General features: G+C 40.7%; 1 pseudogene; it reads left to right on the top strand.

Moving 5' to 3' along the window:
• Nucleotides 1-694: 694 nt before the first annotated feature.
• LOC124974881 (sulfotransferase 2A1-like) lies at nt 695-18329 on the top strand (annotated as a pseudogene).
• The last annotated feature ends 1192 nt before the right edge of the window (nt 18330-19521 follow it).

Raw genomic sequence — 19521 nt, 5'->3', positions numbered from 1 at the left:
CTGGATTCGGCATGTTGCTTGAACATGCAGAGCTGTTGACACCCAGAGTCCACTGGGGACTGTAAGGGCGCGAACAAAGATGAAGTGAAGCCTTCGTGGGTCACTGATGTGGTAGATATGAAAATTCCTTATCAGTCCTTAAATCCTGGAAGAATGAAGCCCATTGCCACGCGTCAATCAGAAGGTAAAGGACTGGCCCCTGGAATCCAGTGACCGTCCACCCCCATATCTGGTGAGTCTAAAGCAGGCCCTTGTCCTTGAGACTCAGAGTCTTCAGTGCGTGTTCCTCAGCTTCCTTCCAGCCTATTATTGCTACACTGTATCTATCCATTTCATGTAAAAATTCTATGCTGAAAACTCTTCAAAATGCAAATAAATGGAAAAGGATAACTTTCTTCAGGTCCCAGGGGATCCTCACTGGCATTATTTTGCAGCACTTGCCTTGGGGTCCTGCCCGTGAACTCATGCTCAGATCACCATCCTCAAGTTCACTGAAGGAGTCCAAAATAGCTCAATACCAAGAAACTGTGGGTCAAAAATCACAATTTGTTTTTACCAACTAGTTAATCTGACAACAAGAAAAAGTTGATGTTTCTTTGGACTGTCCTTTAAAGTCTTCTCTCCCAGTATCTTCTGCCACATCCAGTGGTGGCAACACCTGGACCCCAGCTCCACACCTAGAGAACTCATCATCATGACATATGAGTTCCTGTGGTTTGAAGGGTTACCTTTCCCTGTTTGGGGTTACAACATTGAAGACATAAAAGAAACATGTACTAAGTTTGTGATAAAGGATGAAGATACAATAATTGTGACTTACCCTAAGTCAGGTAAGGAATCAGGACAGGAACCACCCATGAGAAAGGTGAGGACTGTGTCCCTCACTCACTCAGCAGATGGATGGAATGTGCTCTAGATGCCCGTGAGCCCTGCTTTGGGAGGAAGGGGCAGTGCCCCAAACCACTTCCATGCAACTGCAGAGAGTGCCACAAGAGCTGAGTTGGGGGCTGGGGAGATAACTCAGTCGGTAGAGTGCTTGCGTTGCAAGCACAAGTCCCTGAGTTCGATCCCCAGCATGGCAAAAAAAAAAAAAAAAAAAAAAAAACAGAGCTCAGTGGGGATCATCCAAGGTATCAGAAGAAGACGTAGGAGTGAATCCTAAGCAAATTCAGGTGTTTGTGTGGTGGCATGGGAGAAACGGGTGGTAAGGAGGACCAGTGAAGACCTCATAGCAAAAGAGCAGCTCAAGAGAAGTGAAAAGACTGAACAGGAGGTCACATGGAGAGGGATGTTGTAGAGTAGGAGAGTCAGCTTGGACGATGGCTGGGAATCAGAAATGTGCCAGGAAAATGCAAGGGACTAAAAAGTCATGCATCCTGCACCTATGGGAGTGGGACTAGGGGCAGGAGCAGTGCAAACTAGGCAAGGATTGACGCCAAGGCATTGGAAGGGACAGGGTGCTGGAAAGTCAAGGACGTGGGAACATCATAAAAGGATCTCAGCAAAGAGCCAAGGGTAGAAGCAACCTCAAACGCATTCACAGGTGAATGAATAAACAAAGTGCAGCATATTGACACTATGGAATAAAATTCAGCCTCAACAAGGAAAGACATTCAGATATCCTCTAAAACATAGATCAATCCTGAGGGCACCATGTTAAATGCAATATGTGGGCACAAAAGGGCAAATACTATATGATTCCATTGGTGCAAATTACCTTCTAAAATTAAGTTCATAGAAACAGAAAATGCCATGGTGGATCCAGGGACTGAAAGATACAATAAGTAGGGAAGTGTTGTTGAGAAGCAGAGAAATTCAGTTTTCAAGATGAACAGGTTCTGGACGTTGACTGAGCAAAATCAGAAACATGATTAACACTGCTTAGCACTACCTGATTGCATGCTTTGAATGGGTATATGGTTATGTTTATGTTATGGATTTTGTCATGATTTTTCGTTCACAAGTCAGGTTGAAATGAGTGACCATCACTTTTCCTTCCTTATCTAGGAACCCGCTGGTTGAGGGAAATTCTCTGCTTGATTCACTCCAAAGGGTATACCAAGTGGATTCAGTCTGTGCCCATCTGGAAACGCTCATCCTGGTTAGAGACAAGACAGGGTTGCAAATTCCTAAATGAGAGTGAAAGACAAAGGCTCCTGACCTCTCACCTTCCCTTCCATCTCTTCCCCAAGTCGTTATTCACTTCCAAGGCCAAGGTCAGTGCCTAATGTTTCATTAATGCTTTTTGTCCTTCCATGTGCCTATGTAACCTCTGCAGATCTTGCCAGGATGTCTGCTCATGAGATACGTTGGGAGAGACCTTAGATTCTCAGACACTAGGTAAGGCTAAGGAGGACACAACTCAGACCACACTTGAGTGCAATGATGTGGACCATTGCACATATTACCTAGCCTGAAATCAGGAATAACGGGACTGGCTAATTCCAGAAAACCACATCTTATGTGCAACCAGAATTTATAACTGCATCTACACTAGAGTATTGTTCTTTAAAGCTCTTGAAGATGTTAGCCATAATTAATTCAATAAAAGCCTCTGCCAGGTAGGTGGATGCACCCAGGTCAGAGTTGTCTGTATGGGGAACAGAGCATGCAAACATTGATAAATGCATATCCTTGGGACTTCTTAGGAGCTTTGGCTCACTATTCTAATCACTGCAGCCCACTGCATGTCCCTAAGCTTTGTGATCAGCAGCCACTCCAGCCTCCCCGTGGCTGAGGGATTATCAGCAGTAAACAACACCAAGAGACCAAGATTAATAATCTCCTGTCTTGGAAATGTCATAAAGTGACTCACAGTGAGGATGCTCCAATAGACCCATTTCCATGTCTCCTGTTGGGTTTCCTTAACCTCTGCCTTACTAAACTGAGGCCTAAGGAGACGTAAGACCTCCAATAATAACACCAAGAGAGTTTGTGCAAACACAATGTCAAATTCTGATGTTCCAGTACCCAGTTGTGTGTGATGTGTGTGTGTGTGTGTTGTGTGTGTGTGTGTGTGTGTGTTCACTAATCTTAAACACCAGCCTCAATATCTACATACATGCACAGTTGGGCAACTATCATTTGGACCACACTTAGAACATTTCTACAGTCCAGAAAGATTCCCCATGCCTCTCTACCAATCAGTGCCCACAAACTGAGAGAAACACATCATGGAATACAGCTACAGATTAGTTTGCTTCTTCTCGAATTTTGTATAAAAGCATTCATGCTATATGCATGTAATATCTGTGATATGCCTCACTGGTCTTCTGTGCATGAATGGTGTATATTGTTATGAATTTGAATATACCATAATTTCTTAATCCATTCTGCTGTTAGTGGTCATTATGGGGAAGCATGCAAATACCTCATCACTTACCATTTAAACTTTTCCAGCAGTTTTCCTTGTTGAGTAGACTAATGTCCTAGAAAGAAGGGACAATGTATTGCTCTTCTATTCCTAACACAGTGAAATCATAATAGGAAATTAAAAATGTATTTTGAAAAATGAATGCTATAACTAATTCATTAAAAGCACCCACTGATATTTTCTTTTCTGATTCTGGGGTACCAGGAATTGAATTCAGGGGCACTTGACCACTGAGCCACATCCCTAAACCTATTTTGGGTCTCACTGAGCTGTTTAGTGCCCCACCATTGCTTAGACTGTCTTTTTTTTATTTTTTCCTTTTTTTTATTTATTTATTTATTTTTATTATTGTACACAAATGGGATACATGTTGTTTCTCTGTTTGTACATGGCGTAAAGGCATGCCATTTGTGTAATCATAAATTTACATAGGGTAATGTTTGATTCATTCTGTTATTTTTTTCCCTTCCCCCCCACCCCTCCCACCCCTCTTTTCCCTCTATACAGTCCTTCCTTCCTCCATTCTTGCCTCCCTCCCTAAACCTAACTCTAACCCTAACACTAACTCTTTCCACCCCCCAATATGTGTCCTCATCCACTTATTAGCGATATCATTCTTCCTTTGGTTTTTTGAGATTGGCTTATCTCACTTAACATGATATTCTCCAGTTTCATCCATTTGCCTGCAAATGCCATAATTTTATCATTCTTTATGGCAGAGTAATATTCCATTGTATATTTATACCACATATTCTTTATCCATTCATCAATTGAAGGACATCTAGGTTGGTTCCACAATCTGGCTATTGTGAACTGAGCAGCTATGAACATTGATGTGGCTGTATCTCTGTAATATGCTGATTTTAAGTCCTTTGGGTATAGGCCAAGGAGTGGGATAGCTGGGTCAAATGGTGGTTCCATTCCAAGTTTTCTAAGGAGTCTCCATACTGCTTTCCAGAGTGGCTGCACTAATTTGCAGCCCCACCAGCAATGTATGAGTGTACCTTTCTCCCCACATCCTCGCCAACACCTGTTGTTGCTTGTATTCTTGATAATCGCCATTCTAATTGGGGTGAGATGGAATCTTAGGGTGGTTTTGATTTGCATTTCTCTTATTACTAGAAATGTTGAACATTTTTCCATATGTTTGTTGATTGCTTGTACATCTTCTTCTGTGAAGTGTCTATCTATTTCCTTAGCCCATTTGTCGATTGGATTATTTGCATTCTTGGTGTAGAGGTTTTTGAGTTCTTTATAGATTCTATCTGAAGTATGATTGGCAAAGATTTTCTCCCACTCTGTAGGCTCTTTCTTCGCATTGCTGATAGTTTCTTTTGCTGAGAGAAAGCTTTTTAGTTTGAATCTATCCCAGTTATTAATTCTTGCTTTTATTTCTTGTGCTATGGGAGTCCTGTTGAGGAAGTCTGGTCCTAAGCCGACATGTTGAAGCTCTGGACCTACTTTTTCTTCTATAAGATGCAAGGTCTCTGGTCTGATTCCGAGATCCTTAATCCATTTTGAGTTTAGTTTCGTGCATGGTGAGAGATATGGGTTTAGTTTCATTCTGTTGCATATGGATTTCCAATTCTCCCAGCACCATTTGTTGAAGAGGCTATCTTTTCTCCATTGCATATTTTTGGCCCCTTTGTCTAGTATGAGAAAATTGTATTTATTTGGGTTTGTGTCCGTGTCCTCTATTCTGTACCATTGATCCACCTTTCTATTTTGGTACCAATACCATGCCGTTTTTGTTACTATTGCTTTGTAGTAGAGTAGAAGATCTGGTATTGCGATACCCCCTGCTTCACTCTTTCTGCCAAGGATTGCTTTAGCTATTCTGGGTTTTTTATTCTTCCAGATGAATTTCATAATTGCTTGCTCTATTTCTGTAAGGTAAATCATTGGGATTTTAATTGGAATTGCATTGAATCTGTATAGCACTTTAGGTAGTATGGCCATTTTGACAATATTAATTCTTCCTATCCAAGAACATGGGAGATCTTTCCATCTTCTGAGGTTTTCTTTAATTTCTTTCTTTAGTGTTCTGTAGTTTTCATTGTAGAGGTCTTTCACCTCTTTTGTGAGATTGATTTCCAAGTATTTTATTTTTTTCGAAGCTATTGTGAATGGGGTAGTTTTCCTAATTTCTCTTTCTGAAGATTCATCGCTTATATATAAAAATGCCTTCGATTTATGTGCATTGATCTTATATCCCGCTACTTTACTGAATTCACTTATGAGATCTAAAAGTTTTCTGGTGGAATTTCCTGGTTCCTCTAAGTATACCATCATATCATCAGCAAATAGGGATAGTTTGAGTTCTTCGTTTCCTATTCGTATCCCTTTAATTTCTTTGGTCTGTCTAATTGCTCTGGCTAGAGTTTCAAGGACGATATTGAATAGAAGTGGTGAAAGAGGGCATCCCTGCCTTGTTCCAGTTTTTAGAGGGAATGCTTTCAGTTTTTCACCATTTAGAATAATATTAGCCATGGGCTTAACGTAGATGGCCTTTACAATGTTAAGGAACGTTCCCACTATCCCTATTTTTTCTAGTGTTTTGAGCATGAAGGGGTGCTGTATATTATCAAATGCTTTTTCTGCATCTATCGAAATAATCATGTGATTCTTACTTTAAGTCTATTGATATGGTGAATGACATTTATTGATTTCCTGAATGTTGAACCAACCTTGCATCCCTGGGATGAAACCCACTTGATCAGTGGTGCACTATCTTTTTAATATGTTTTGTATGCGATTTGCTAAAATTTTGTTGAGAATTTTTGCGTCGATGTTCATTAAGGATATTGGTCTGAAATTTTCTTTCCTCGATGTGTCTCTGTCTGGTTTAGGTATAAGGGTAATATTGGCTTCATAGAATGAGTTTGGGAGGGTTCCCTCCTCTTCTATTTTATGGAATACTCTGAGAAGTATTGGAATGAGCTCTTCTTTAAAAGTTTTGTAGAACTCGGCTGAGAACCCATCTGGTCCTGGACTTTTCTTTGTTGGTAGGCTTTTGATGACTTCTTCTATTTCATTACTTGAAATTGGTCTATTTAAATTGTGTATGTCCTCCTCGTTCAGTTTAGGCAATTCATATGTCTCTAGAAACCTGTTGATGTCTTCGAGGTTTTCTGTTTTGTTGGACTATAGATTTTCAAAATAGCTTCTAATGATGTTTTGTATTTCAGTCGTGTCTGTTGTGATATTTCCTTGTTCATTCCGAATTTTAGTGATTTGGGTTTTCTCTCGTCTTCTCTTTGTTAGTGTGGCTAAAGGTTTATCAATTTTGTTTATTTTTTCAAAAAACCAACTATTTATTTTGTCAATTTTTTGTATTGTTTCTTTCGTTTCAATTTCGTTGATTTCAGCTCTCAGTTTGACTATTTCCTGTCTTCTACTACTTTTGGTGTTGGTCTGTTCTTCTTTTTCTAGGGCTTTGAGCTGTAGTGTTAGGTTGTTTATTTGTTAAGTTTTACTTCTTTTATTAAATGCGCTCCATGAAATAAATCTTCCTCTAAGTACCGCTTTCATAGTGTCCCAGAGATTTTGATATGATGTTTCTTTGTTCTCATTTACCTCTAAGAATTTTTTAATTTCCTTCCTAATATCTTCTGTTATCCATTCATCATATAATAGCATATTGTTTAATCTCCAGGTGTTGGAGTAGTTTCTGTTTTTTACTCTTTCATTGATTTGTAACTTCAATCCATTATGATCTGATAGAATACAAGGTAGTGTCTCTATCTTCTTGTATTTGCTGACATTAGCTTTGTGGCATAATATATGGTCTATTTTAGAGAAGGATCCATGTGCTGCTGAGAAGAAAGTGTATTCGCTCTTGGTTGGATGGTATATTCTATAAATGTCTGTTAAGTCTAAATTATTGATTGTGTTATTGAGATCTATGGTTTCTTTGTTCAATTTTGGTTTGGAAGATCTGTCCAGTGGTGAGAGAGGCGTGTTAAAATCACCAAGTATTATTGTGTTATGGTCTATTTGGTTTCTAAAATTGAGAAGGATTTGTTTAACATACATGGATGAGCCACTATTTGGGGCATAGATGTTTATGATTGTTATATCTTGCTGATTTATGCTTCCCTTAAGCAGCATGAAATGTCCTTCCTTATCCCTTCTGACTAACATTGGCTTGAAGTCCACATTATCTGAAATGAGGATGGATACTCCAGCTTTTTTGCTGAGTCCATGGGCATGGTATGTTTTTCCCCATCCTTTCACCTTTAGTCTATGGGTATCTCTTTCTATGAGGTGAGTCTCTTGCAGGCAACATATTGTTGGATCTTTCTTTTTAATCCAATCTGCCAGTCTATGTCTTTTGATTGATGCATTCAGGCCATTAACATTCAGGGTTATTATTGAGATATGATTTGTATTCCTGGTCATTTGGTTCATACTTAAAATTTTATTTATTTATTTATTTATTTTTTGACACATCTTGGTTCCTCCTTTATTTGACAGTTCCTTTAGGATAATTCCTCCCTTTGCTGATTTGCTTCTTTGTTTTTTATCTCTTCCTCGTGAAATATTTTGCTGAGAATGTTCTGTAATGCTGGCTTCCTTTTTTGTAAATTCTTTTAGCTTTTGTTTATCATGGAAATATTTTATTTCATCATCAAATTTGAAGGTAAGTTTTGCTGGGTATAAGATTCTTGGTTGGCATCCATTTTCTTTCAGAGCTTGAAAAATGTTGTTCCAGGCCCTTCTAGCTTTTAGGGTCTGGATTGAAAAATCTGCTGATATCCGTATTGGTTTCCCCCTGAATGTAATTTGGTTCTTTTCTCTCACAGCCTTTAAAATTCTGTCTTTATTTTGTATGTTAGGTATTTTCATTATAATGTGCCTTGGTGTGGGTCTGTTGTAATTTTGTGTATTTGGAGTCCTATAAGCCTCTTGGACTTGATCTTCCATTTCATTCTTCAGATTTGGGAAATTGTCTGATATTATTTCATTGAATAGATTGTTCATTCCTTTGGTTTGTTTCTCTAAGCCTTCCTCAATCCCAATAATTCTCAAATTTGGCCTTTTCATGATATCCCATAGTTCTTGCAGATTCTGTTCATGATTTCTCACCATCTTCTCTGTTTGTTCAACTTTGTTTTCGAGGTTAAATATTTTGTCTTCAATATCTGAAGTTCTGTCTTCCAGGTGTTCTATCCTTTTGGTTATGCTTTCTATGGAGTTCTTAATTTGGTTTATTGTTTCCTTCATTTCAAGGATTTCTGTTTGGTTTTTTTTCAGTATCTCTAACTCTTTATTGAAATGATCTTTTGCTTCCTGAATTTGCTCTGTTAACTGTCGATTGGTGCGATCATTCAATGCCTGCATTTGCTCTTTCATCTCATCATTCAATGCCTGCATTTGCTCTTTCATCTCATCGTTTGCTTCCCTGATCATTTTCATTATGTACATTCTGAACTCCCTTTCTGTCATTTCTTCTGCCATGCTGTCGTTGGATTCTATTGATGTAACATCTAGATTTGTTTGGGGCATTTTCTTCCCTTGTTTTCTCATATTGTTCATTAATCAGTGGGTCATTGAGATATTGCAGACGTCTCGCTGGTCAGTTCCCCTCCTAGAGGTTCCCCTCAATCTACAACTACTGCCTTGGCTGGGCTGTCTTCCTCTGCAGCGTTCCCAGGGGCCCGGACCTATCTCCTGGGCCTGGGAGCCTCACCCTCTGCAGGCGAGTCTCCTTAGGCTGCCTCTCCCAGAGAATCCGCCCGCAGTCCTGGAAACTTCTCTCCGCCCCTAGGTGTGTCTCTGTGCGGATCTTCCAGCAAGAAGCCACCTAGCTCCTGGGACCCTGCTCTGCACCTAATCGCCTGGCTATGCGGCCCCTCCTTTGAGCCACCACCTGGAGCCCCGTACAATAGCTCCGAGACCCAGAGACCCGCCACACACCTCCTCCTCTGGACAACGGCCCGGTTTCCGACACAGTCACTAGGAGCCCAAGCAACTCACTTCATGTCTCCTCCTCCCGCCAACCGCCCATAGCCCTAGGCAGTCACTCCAAGCCCAAGTGACCCGCCCTGTTCCTCCTTCTCCTCCTCGGGGTAGCCCCCCGGGTGTTCAGGAGCAGTGGCTCCGAGACCAAGCGACCCACCGCGCTCCTCCTCCAGGCAGGCCACCAGTGTTCAGGAGCGGTTGCTTTGAGTACAATCAACTTAGCACTCACCTCCTCCTCTGGTGACCGCCTGTGGCTCTGATGCAGTCACTCCTAGACCAAGCGACCCACCGCGCTTCTCCTCTTCCTCCGGGTAACCTCCCGGTGTTCGGAAGTGGTGGTTCTGAGTCCAAACAGCTCGCCACACAGCTCCTCCTCTGGCAACCGCCTGTGGCTCTGATGTAGTCACTCCTAGACCAAGCGACCCGCCGCGCTTCTCCTCTTCCTCCAGGCAACCCCCCGGTGTTCAGAAGTGGTCGTTCTGCGTCCAAACAGCTTGCCACGCAGCTCCTCCTCAGGCAGCCGGCCGGAGCCCCAGTGGTTGCTCCGAGTCCAAGCGCTGTGCTGAGCCGCCTCCTCTACGATGATCCCAGTTGTCCGTGTTTACTACTTCAGTGGGGGGAGGGGCTTCTCGCCAAGCAACTGTACTTCACAAAATTCCCTGCGTTCCAGGGCTACTGCCCCATCCGGGACACCTCCCCAATGGAGAGACTCACCCGGCGGCCTTGAGCTAGTCCCAAGTCTCTCACTATCTCCTCTTTTGAATTCCTGCGTCCTGGAGCAATGCAGCTGCCCTCTAGGCCGCCATCTTGAAAACGACCGCTTAGACTGACTTTGAACTTGTAATTCTTCAGTCTCCTGAGTCACTGGGATTACAGGTGTAGGCCAGAGAGCTAGATCCATTGATGTTTTAATAGAGATTCAGTAAAAACTGCCTGGATAAAGATCAAGATGAAGATGGGAAATGACTGATTGAGCAGTCTCTTTTTTATTCTCTTATTTTTCCTTAATTTAAGGTGGTATATATCATGAGAAATCCCAAAGACGTTCTTGTGTCAGGTTATTATCTTTGAACTACGTTAAAACTTATTAAGAAACCAGAGTCATTCAAACAATACTTTAAATGGTTCATCCAAGGAAACGGTGAGTGTTCTGAGACATAGATCTGCTTCCCCAACTCGACTGGTCTATCTCCTAATTTCCTGGTATCCCTTTTGTATTCTTTTTCTGTATACTTTCCACTATGAGAGAAAACAGACAACTGTAGATTTTGTGAACCTGGCTTCTTTCATTAGCATGTTGTTCTCCAATTCCATCTTTTATCCTGCAAATCACAGAATTGTGTTCTTCTTTATGACTGAGTGAACCCCATCATGTATATCTACCACATTTCCTTTATCCATTCATCAGTCAGTGGACACCTAGGCTGGCTCCATAACTTAGCTGCTGAGATTGAACTGCTATCAGCATGGGTATGCATGTGTTGCTATAGCATGTTGACTTTGATTCTTTTGGATAAATACTAAGGGACTCTATGACCAAGTCATATACTCTTTCCATTCCAAGTCCTTTGAGGAAACCCCATATTGGTAACCATGGTGGTGGCACTAATTTCCAATTCTAATAGTGTGTAAATGTTCCTTTTCATTCACATCCCTGCCAGCATTTACTTTGATTTGTGTTCTTGATGATTCTAACTGGAGTGAGATGTAATCTCAGTATAACTTGGATTTGTTTTCATCTGATTGTTAAAGATTTTGAAAAATTTTTGATAAAATTGTTGGCCATTTTATTTCTCCTTTTGAGAAATGATTGTCATTTACTCATTGTTTGGGTTATTTGGTTTTGGTGTTGAGATTTTGAGTGCTTAATATATCTGAATTTTTAAAAGTTTTTATTTGATTCAAATGGGGTACAACTATTGTTTCTCTGGTTGTACACAAAGTAAGTTGCACTATTTGCATAACCATACATGTACAGAGGGTAATGATGTTTGCTTCATACTGTTATTTTTCCTTCTCCCAGCCCACCTCCTCATCCCTTATTTTCCTCTATATCATCCATCCATCCTCCATTCTTGCCTCCCTCCCACCCACTTATCAGAGAAATAATTCTGCCTTTAGTTTTTTGGGATTGGCTTATCTCACTTAGCATGATATTCTCCAACTCCATTCATTTTCCTGCAAATGCCATAATTTTATTCTTGTTTATGGCTGAATAATATTCCATTATCTGTATATACCACAGTTTCTTTATCCAGTCATCTACTGAAGGGCATCTAGGTTGGTCCCACAATCTGGCTATTGTGAATTAAGCTGCTATAAACATTGATGTAACTGTGTCACTGTACTATGCTGATTTTAAGGCCAAGGAGTGGGAGAGTTGGGTCAAATGGTGGTTCCATTCCAAGTTTTCTAAGGAATCTCCATACTGCTTTCCAGAGTGGCTGCACCAATTTGCAACCCCACCAGCAATGTATGAGTGTACCTTTTTCCCCACATCCTCGCCAACACCTATTGTTGCTAGTATTCTTGATAATCACCATTCTAATTGGGGTGAGATGGAATCTTAGGGTAGTTTTGATTTGCATTTCTCTTTTTACTAGAGATGTTGAACATTTTTGCGTATATCTGTTGATTTCTTGTAGATCTTCTTCTGTCAAGCGTCTGTTCATTTCCTTAGCCCATTTGTTGATTGGGTTATTTGTATTCTTGGTGTAAAGTTTTTTGAGTTCTTTATAGATTCTGGAGATTAGTGCTCTATCTGAAGTGTGTGTGGCAAAGATTTTTCTCCCATTCTGTGGGCTCTCTCTTCATATTTTTGACTGTTTATATTTTGGATGTTAGTCCTCTGTCACAGGAGTACCAGGCAAAAATTTTCTCCCATTCCATAGGCCCTCTCTTCTCTGTCTCATTTCCTTTGCTTTGCAGAAATTTTTTAACTTGATGCCTTTCCACTTATCAATTCTTGGCTTTGCTTCCTCAACACTAGGAGTCTTATGAACAAAGTCATGTCTGCACCTATACATTGGAGTGAAAGCGCTTTGTTTTCTACCAGTAGTTACAATGTTTATATTCTAATTCATGTTTTTTGATCCACTTTGAGTTCATTTTTGTGCCGGATTTATCTTTATTCTACATGTAGATATTTAGATTTCCAAGCACCACTTATTAAACAGGCTGTTTTTACCAATATTTGTTTTTGGTGTCTTTCTAAGAATAAGATGAGTCTATCTGCGTGGTTTTGTCACTGTGTCTTCTTTCTACTCAACTGATCTATGTGTGTGTTCAATATTTTTGTTACTATAGCTCTTTACTATGATTGGAGCCTGGCAAGACTTTGAAATGTGCTAACTTAAGTAATATTATTACTATTGTTGTTGTTGTTGTTGTTTGGCATTGGGGATTAGACCCAGGGCCTTGCACGTGCCAGTTAAGTTGTCTGCCACTGAGTCACATCCCTGTGACTTCATCATTTCTCAAAATTGCTTTGGCTAAACTGGATCTTTTAGTTGTCATTTCAATTTTGGGACTGTTTCTTCGATTTCTGTGAAGATTGTTGTTGGTATTTGATGGGGATTGCATTAAATCTGTAGATTTCTTCTGGTAATATGGAAATTTTGATTCTGACTATCCAAGAACATGGGAGGACTTTTTACCTTCTAGTGTCTTCTTCAATTTCTTTCTTCATCGATCTATAATTTTTGTTGTAAGAGGTCTTTCTCCTGTTTGGGTAGAATATGTCTAAGGTCTTTATTCTTGTTGTTGTCTAATTTCTTTGGTATCCCTGATTGAACCTAGGGGTGCTTAACCACTGGACCACATCCCCAGCCAATTTTTTATATTTTACTTAGAGATAGCATCTCACTAAGTTGATTACAGTCTCACGAGTTGCAGAAGCTGGTTTTGAATTTTCAATCCTCCTTCCTCATTCACCTGAGCCACTGGAATTACAAGCATGTGCCAAGACGCCTGGTTACCTAGGTATTTTTTAAGACCATTGTGAATGAAATTGTATTCCCGATTTCTTCCTCAGCGGATTCATTATTGTTATAAAGAAAAGATCTTGGTTTTTGTATGTTGATTTTGTGTCCTGCTACTTTGATGAATTGCATAATCTGTTCTAGAAGTGTTTGTGGAGAGCTTTTGGCTCTCCAAAGCATAACATCATATCATCTGCAAACAGTGATGACATGGACTTCTTTATTTCCTACTTGTACTTTTTTGATTCCCTTCTCCTGCCTGATTTCTAATGCTGGAGTTTCAAAAATTCGATTGAATGGGAGTAGTGATAGTAGACATCATTGCATTGTTTCTGATCTTAGGAGAAAAGCTTTCAGTCTTTTACCATTTAGCGTGATATTGGTTTGGGGTTTGACACACATAGTCTTATGATGTTCAGTCAAGTTCCTTGGTCAAGAAAAATTATTCTGATGTGGTGATATACACTTATGGATTTGAAAATGTTGAACCAACCTCACACCCCTAGGATAAAACCAACATGTCATGATGTATAATCCTACTGTTGAATAGGACTTACTAATATTTTAATAAGATTTTCTGTGTCTGTGTAGTCTGCTGTTTTCTGACTTGATATGTCTTTGACTGGCTTGGGTATCAGGATGAAATGGTTTCATAGAAAGAATTCAGGAATGATTGCCCTCTCTCTTTCATTACCTAGTTTGAGGAGAATTTATCAATTGTACCTGAATCAAGCTATCAGGTTGCGATGAGTGACAGGGATGGCCCCGTTCCTGTTTTTGTAGTGTGTAACCTGCACTCCTGTGCCTGACCTGCAGTGCCCTATGGATCATGGTTCGAGCACATCCATGGCTGGATGTCCATGAGAGACAGGGAGAATGTCCTGCTGCTGAGTTATGAAGACCTGCAGAAGGTAAGCAGCCTCTCATAGTCAGCACCCACTGCTACCCACTATCCTGACTCCCTTGTCAGTGTCCCTGGTCCTCAGTGTCTCCAATCCACATTCCCTGTCAATTTACAGCCTCTCTGAAGTCATTAAGAGTAGACAAGCCCTGGGTCTCCATTACCCTGCTCCTGCGTGACTCTCCAAGCTCCACGCTCTTTCCCCATGCCTCATCCTGGGTTTCATCTGGAAACATCTAAATGACCCTTCTTCACACTGAGGCAGGGTGCCAGGGCTTATGCTCACACCCATGACTGTCAAGGTTTCTGTGTGGAGAACCTAGGATGCTGACAGGAACCTAGTCATCAGAAAGAACTGACAGAAAGCACTAACCACAGAGTGTGTCCACCTCTCAGGCTTCTCCCCTTGACTGACAGAGGTAATGAGAAGATGAGAAGTCACTCTGTGACTGAGAGGTCACTCTATTTTGAGAGCTTAGGGGCTGGAGTGACAGGAAAGGTCTGCAGATGGTGCTCAGCACTGTGGAGTGGGTCCGGGTAGAGCTGGGTCACAGTAAGACCTCTAATGATCTGAGCACAGGATGGTGACTGTGGGTGACAGTCAGTGTGCTTTTCCACATAGCAAATGGAGAGGCTGCTAAATATTCCCATGTAAATAACTGATGTACATCTGAGTGTGTAGGTATGCACTTACACTGACTGGATAGCTGCACACTGAATACATATTTATTCCAAATTTATTTCTCTGTTGGTGCAGAAAAATGTCACTCTGAAACACACAAAACTGCACAGTTCTATGTGTGAGTTTATTAGGTCCAGACATAATTGAAAGCTTCCAAATTTTAGAAATACTTTTCAGAATTTTTAAACAATGTAAGAAAAAGTAAAAGAGTGAACAGACCTTTAGAGAACACTTGCCTGGTAGTGCTGTCCTGGGGACAGAGAGGATGCCATAGGCACAGGCATCTGCTTCCCCTGGTGAAAGGCCTCTGGGCTCCTTCCTGCAGCTACTTCATGTTCTCCTGTGTTCTCAGCATGAAGTCAGTTCTCACCAAGGAGCCCTGGATGCCACGTTCACCTCAGCAGCAAGCTCCCACACTTCCCTGTCATTTTCTCCCCTCAAACCACACAACACACTTTTTATTTTTTTAATGTCAAGTGTTGGTGCTTTCAAAAGACAAATAAAATTGAAAGAGCTCTGGTAAATTTGAGATACAATAATCATGTATTAATTATATATCTCTACTTGTTTTTTGATGTATTAAATATTATAAGTCATATATTTATACATAACAAACTTTCTAAATTATTGCCACAGTTGTGTGTCTTCTTGTTATATAGTAAGTAGAGCTCAGGGGAAAAAAAACTAGTAATGAAGCACTACTGTCTCATCAGGAAGGTCTAGAGTCCAAGCAAGCTTTTTCTTCTTATAAAGATGTATTTCCTTGGTGTGATCTCCCAGGAATATCCATCAATGATATGGGCTTAGTTTAGAAAAACATTGCACAGCCATATGTTATTCAAGTGCCAGTTATCATTGGGTAAGGAGGAGTTTTTAGGGGCTTTGTCTCCTGGCCTTATCTTGCACTCTTTAGAAATCCTAACACTTGCCTCTGGGGTGACCTTAACTCAGCCACACTGGGAAACCCATCCACCTTCACATCATGCACACATTCCTGTCCTTCCTCTTGGCCATTTCTCTTTCTCCCTCCTTCTGGAATCCATCTCAGTCTTTTCCCATTTGGTTATGTCTTCCTCTCCTCTTTCTCCCCTACATCCCTCCTAACATTTCCATTCCAATCTTCCCATGTCTGCTGTCTTTCCCTTTCACAGCATCACTCTGGATTGTTCACATTTTAGGACCCAAGAAGCACCATAGAGAAGATCTGTCAATTCGTGGGAAAGAAGTTAAATCCAGAAGAACTGGATTCAGTGCTAGAGAATAGCTCCTTCCATGTCATGAAACAAAACAAGATGTCCAATTATGAAATATTACCTGAAAATTTAATTACTAAGCTTTTCTCAATGACAAGGAAAGGTAAATGCTCTGGTTTCACAATGCATGAGAATCCTTGGAGGGTATTCTTGTCTTTACCACCTGAGACTAAGAGTGAAGGTGTTTGAACAAATCAAATTTAATCATTCATGGCCCTGAAAGCTGCTCCTTTGCCCTTTTGGAAAAGTGTTTCCATGTTATTGGTATTGTCTGCAGGTACCTGGTGAAAGTGGATTCAGTGTTGGAGAGGAGGGTGGTTTTGGAGATGGTGGTGTCTGGGCTACTCCACTGCTGACTTACCATAGAGAACAGCCCTAAAGAAAGAGATACCCAAAGAAAGAGCAAGCTGAAGAAGGTAGAGAGGAGGTCGTTTGCTAGGAGACATTGTCAGGCCTCCTTCCTGTGAGGAAAGATTAATCCCATCAACACACTTGGATTCAGGCCTGTTGAAACTATATAGTGCAAGTGATGTGAGAACCTCTTTTTCCAAAATTCCTCCAGCTAATATGTATCTGGAATGGTGAACCATGGCATAAATCTACCAATTGCTTCAAAAGATACTCAAGAGGTCAGGATTCCTGCACACAGTGCACATGGAGCACAGAGGGATAAACCAGAGGACTGGGCTGGGGATGTCACTCACTGAGAGAGCAGAGCCTAGCAGAAGAAATCAATGAAGATTGTCTGGTAATGAAGATAACAATGAAAATAAGAGTAAGAATGAGTGTTTATAGGATAGCAACGACAAGTTAGACATTCTGCTACTTTATATTCACATGAGTATAGTGTTTACATGCATAGAATATATTAGTTTAGATAATTGTATATATTTTATTAATTAATTAGATTGGTCTACTATGTGAAAATTAATTCATATGATACAAAATACTGTAATCACATAAGTGAGGCTATGACTTATGTCCATTTCTTTAACTACCATTCTACCCCAACCTCTTTCTCACTGGTAACACTTCCAGGGATTTTTAAAATTTTTGTCTGTAAAACACGATATTATGCTGGTATGTTACTCATTCTTTATGACTCCTTTAAAACAATTATTATTTAAGCATGTACTATGACATTTTTTGAAGCACCACAGCTTAGGCAACTAATTTCTATGATACATAATACTGTAATCACATAAGATATGACTTACATCCGTGTCTTTGGCTTCCATTCCACCCCCACCACTTTCTCACTGCCTAACACTTCCAGGGTCTTTTTTAAATTCATGTCTGTAAAACAGGACATTATCCTGGTATGTTACTCATGCTTTATTAAACCTTCCAACAATTATCGATTGAACATATACTCTGACATTCTTTGAAGCAGCACATCTTAGGCAATTTATGAAAAAGTGTCGACTACTTAATGTGATAGAAGTGCATACCATTTGCACATTCCAAAAGGAAATGCATAGAACATGTATGTTTGATGTATGAACTGTACAAGGATGGAGGTGTTCAGTTCTGAAATGAGGGTCTCACTGAGTAACTGCATTGGAGTAGAAGTTTGAATGAGGCAAGTGGACAAGACATGATTATGTCCACCAGGACAGCACCTGTGGGGAGGTCATGACATGTAAAGAGCCTGCAGAGGGGTCACTTGGCATGTTTAAGCTGGGTAGTCACAGGGGTGGAGTCTGAAACAACAAGGACTCTAGACACAGAGCCACAAAAGCACTCAGGTCCTTAGCTGAAAGGACATGGAAGTCCTGGGAGACTCTGAGCCAGAAGTGACCAGACCCACTGGACCTGGCAGTGGATCAGCATGGATGCCACGTGTAGAATACCTTCTGGATTCTGTACAGAATGGCTGGGGAGAGAAGGGAAGTCAGGACACACTATCCAAGCAGGTAGAAGTGTAAACGGGTGTGGTGGCCAGGCAGCAGGAGGGCTCACCATGACCCAGTGGTCATTGTGCTGTCTTGAAAGACCAAAAAGGACATCCCAGTCTTCAGACCTGTCACTAGATCCGATCTGTCTCTCCTTCATGTTTCCAGGCATCTGTGGGGCCTGGAAGAATCACTTCACAGTGGCCCAAGCTGAAGCCTTTCATAAAGTATACCAAGAGAAGATGGCAGGTTTTCCCAAAGACCTGTTCCCATGGGAATAATGTCCAAGAGATTCTGGATTTTATATGGATGCTGATAATTGTTGTCCTGTCCTGGGATGAGTACAGAACTGGGGAGTTCTTAGCATAAAATCCATTTCTAGAGGAAAGGGGAAGGGAAGGATAGGATGACATAAAGAACCAATGAAATATAAACTAATAGATGAGCAAAAGGAAATCTAGTCAAGTAGAAGAGGGAGAATGGGAGAGGGGAGGGGTCATGGGGAAAGGAGCTCCTGAACTGAAATGCATTTCCATGCATGCATGAGTTCTTCTGGATGAACCCAACTACTATGTATAACTAACACCCTCTGACCAAAAAAAGAAGAAAAAAGCCCTGCTTCTTCACTCTGGAGCCTGGAATTCTATAATTTGCTTCTCTGATCACTTGCCTGTAAAAAATTACTGGGATTTCCCTATTCAATTCATCACAACCTAGCTTTAAAAGATCTTTGTAGTATCTTAAACACATAGAAGGCTACACACATAATATGAATGTCACCCATGATTGTGTCTAATTTTTGAAACAAGAAATAAAATGTAGAAGCAACTAAGGCTACTTTTCTATTACATGCATCTCCAGCATTTACAATGATTTTGATCTGGAGGAGTCTTATTTCCAAGCTAGTTTTGTTTTCATTCCTGGTGGTGTTTACAGCACAAATAACTAGTGATATTCATTGAACTTTGAAAACTTACCTAAATGGTGAGTGGTACGAGACATTCAGAGACTTGTTTCTACTCGGCATTTAACCTACAGGGTTTATCTGAACTGACGTGTACAGAGTAGTTCAGAACTGAATTGAGGCTTGGGACACTGTTGAGTTACCTGTTCTCTGTAAATGATTCTGGGTACCACTCACCAATTTGCCCATAATTATAACCCCATTGGGCAAGCAGGACAAATCAAGGTCAGAGTTTTCCTCAGGTGGACATTTAGAATTGAACATGACTCTTCCATCGTTAGTCTCTTGTAGGTGTGACCAAATGTCTCTCCACTCATCTCTGAAAGATGGTAAAAGCCAAATCAACTCATCTACCTCTGCCTGCTTTGAGTTGACTATGAAATTCATGAATATTGGAGGTCAAGCAGTTGAGTTATATAGTATTAGTCTCCCACTACCTTGCTGTAGGAACACCTCTTGCATGAGAGCAGGATGATAATAGTTGCTTAGGATTCTTTACAGGACTTTGT

This window comes from Sciurus carolinensis, unplaced genomic scaffold (assembly GCF_902686445.1).
Source record: "Sciurus carolinensis unplaced genomic scaffold, mSciCar1.2, whole genome shotgun sequence".
Classification (NCBI taxonomy): Eukaryota; Metazoa; Chordata; class Mammalia; order Rodentia; family Sciuridae; genus Sciurus; species Sciurus carolinensis.
This window is presented reverse-complemented; position numbering and strand designations above follow the sequence as displayed.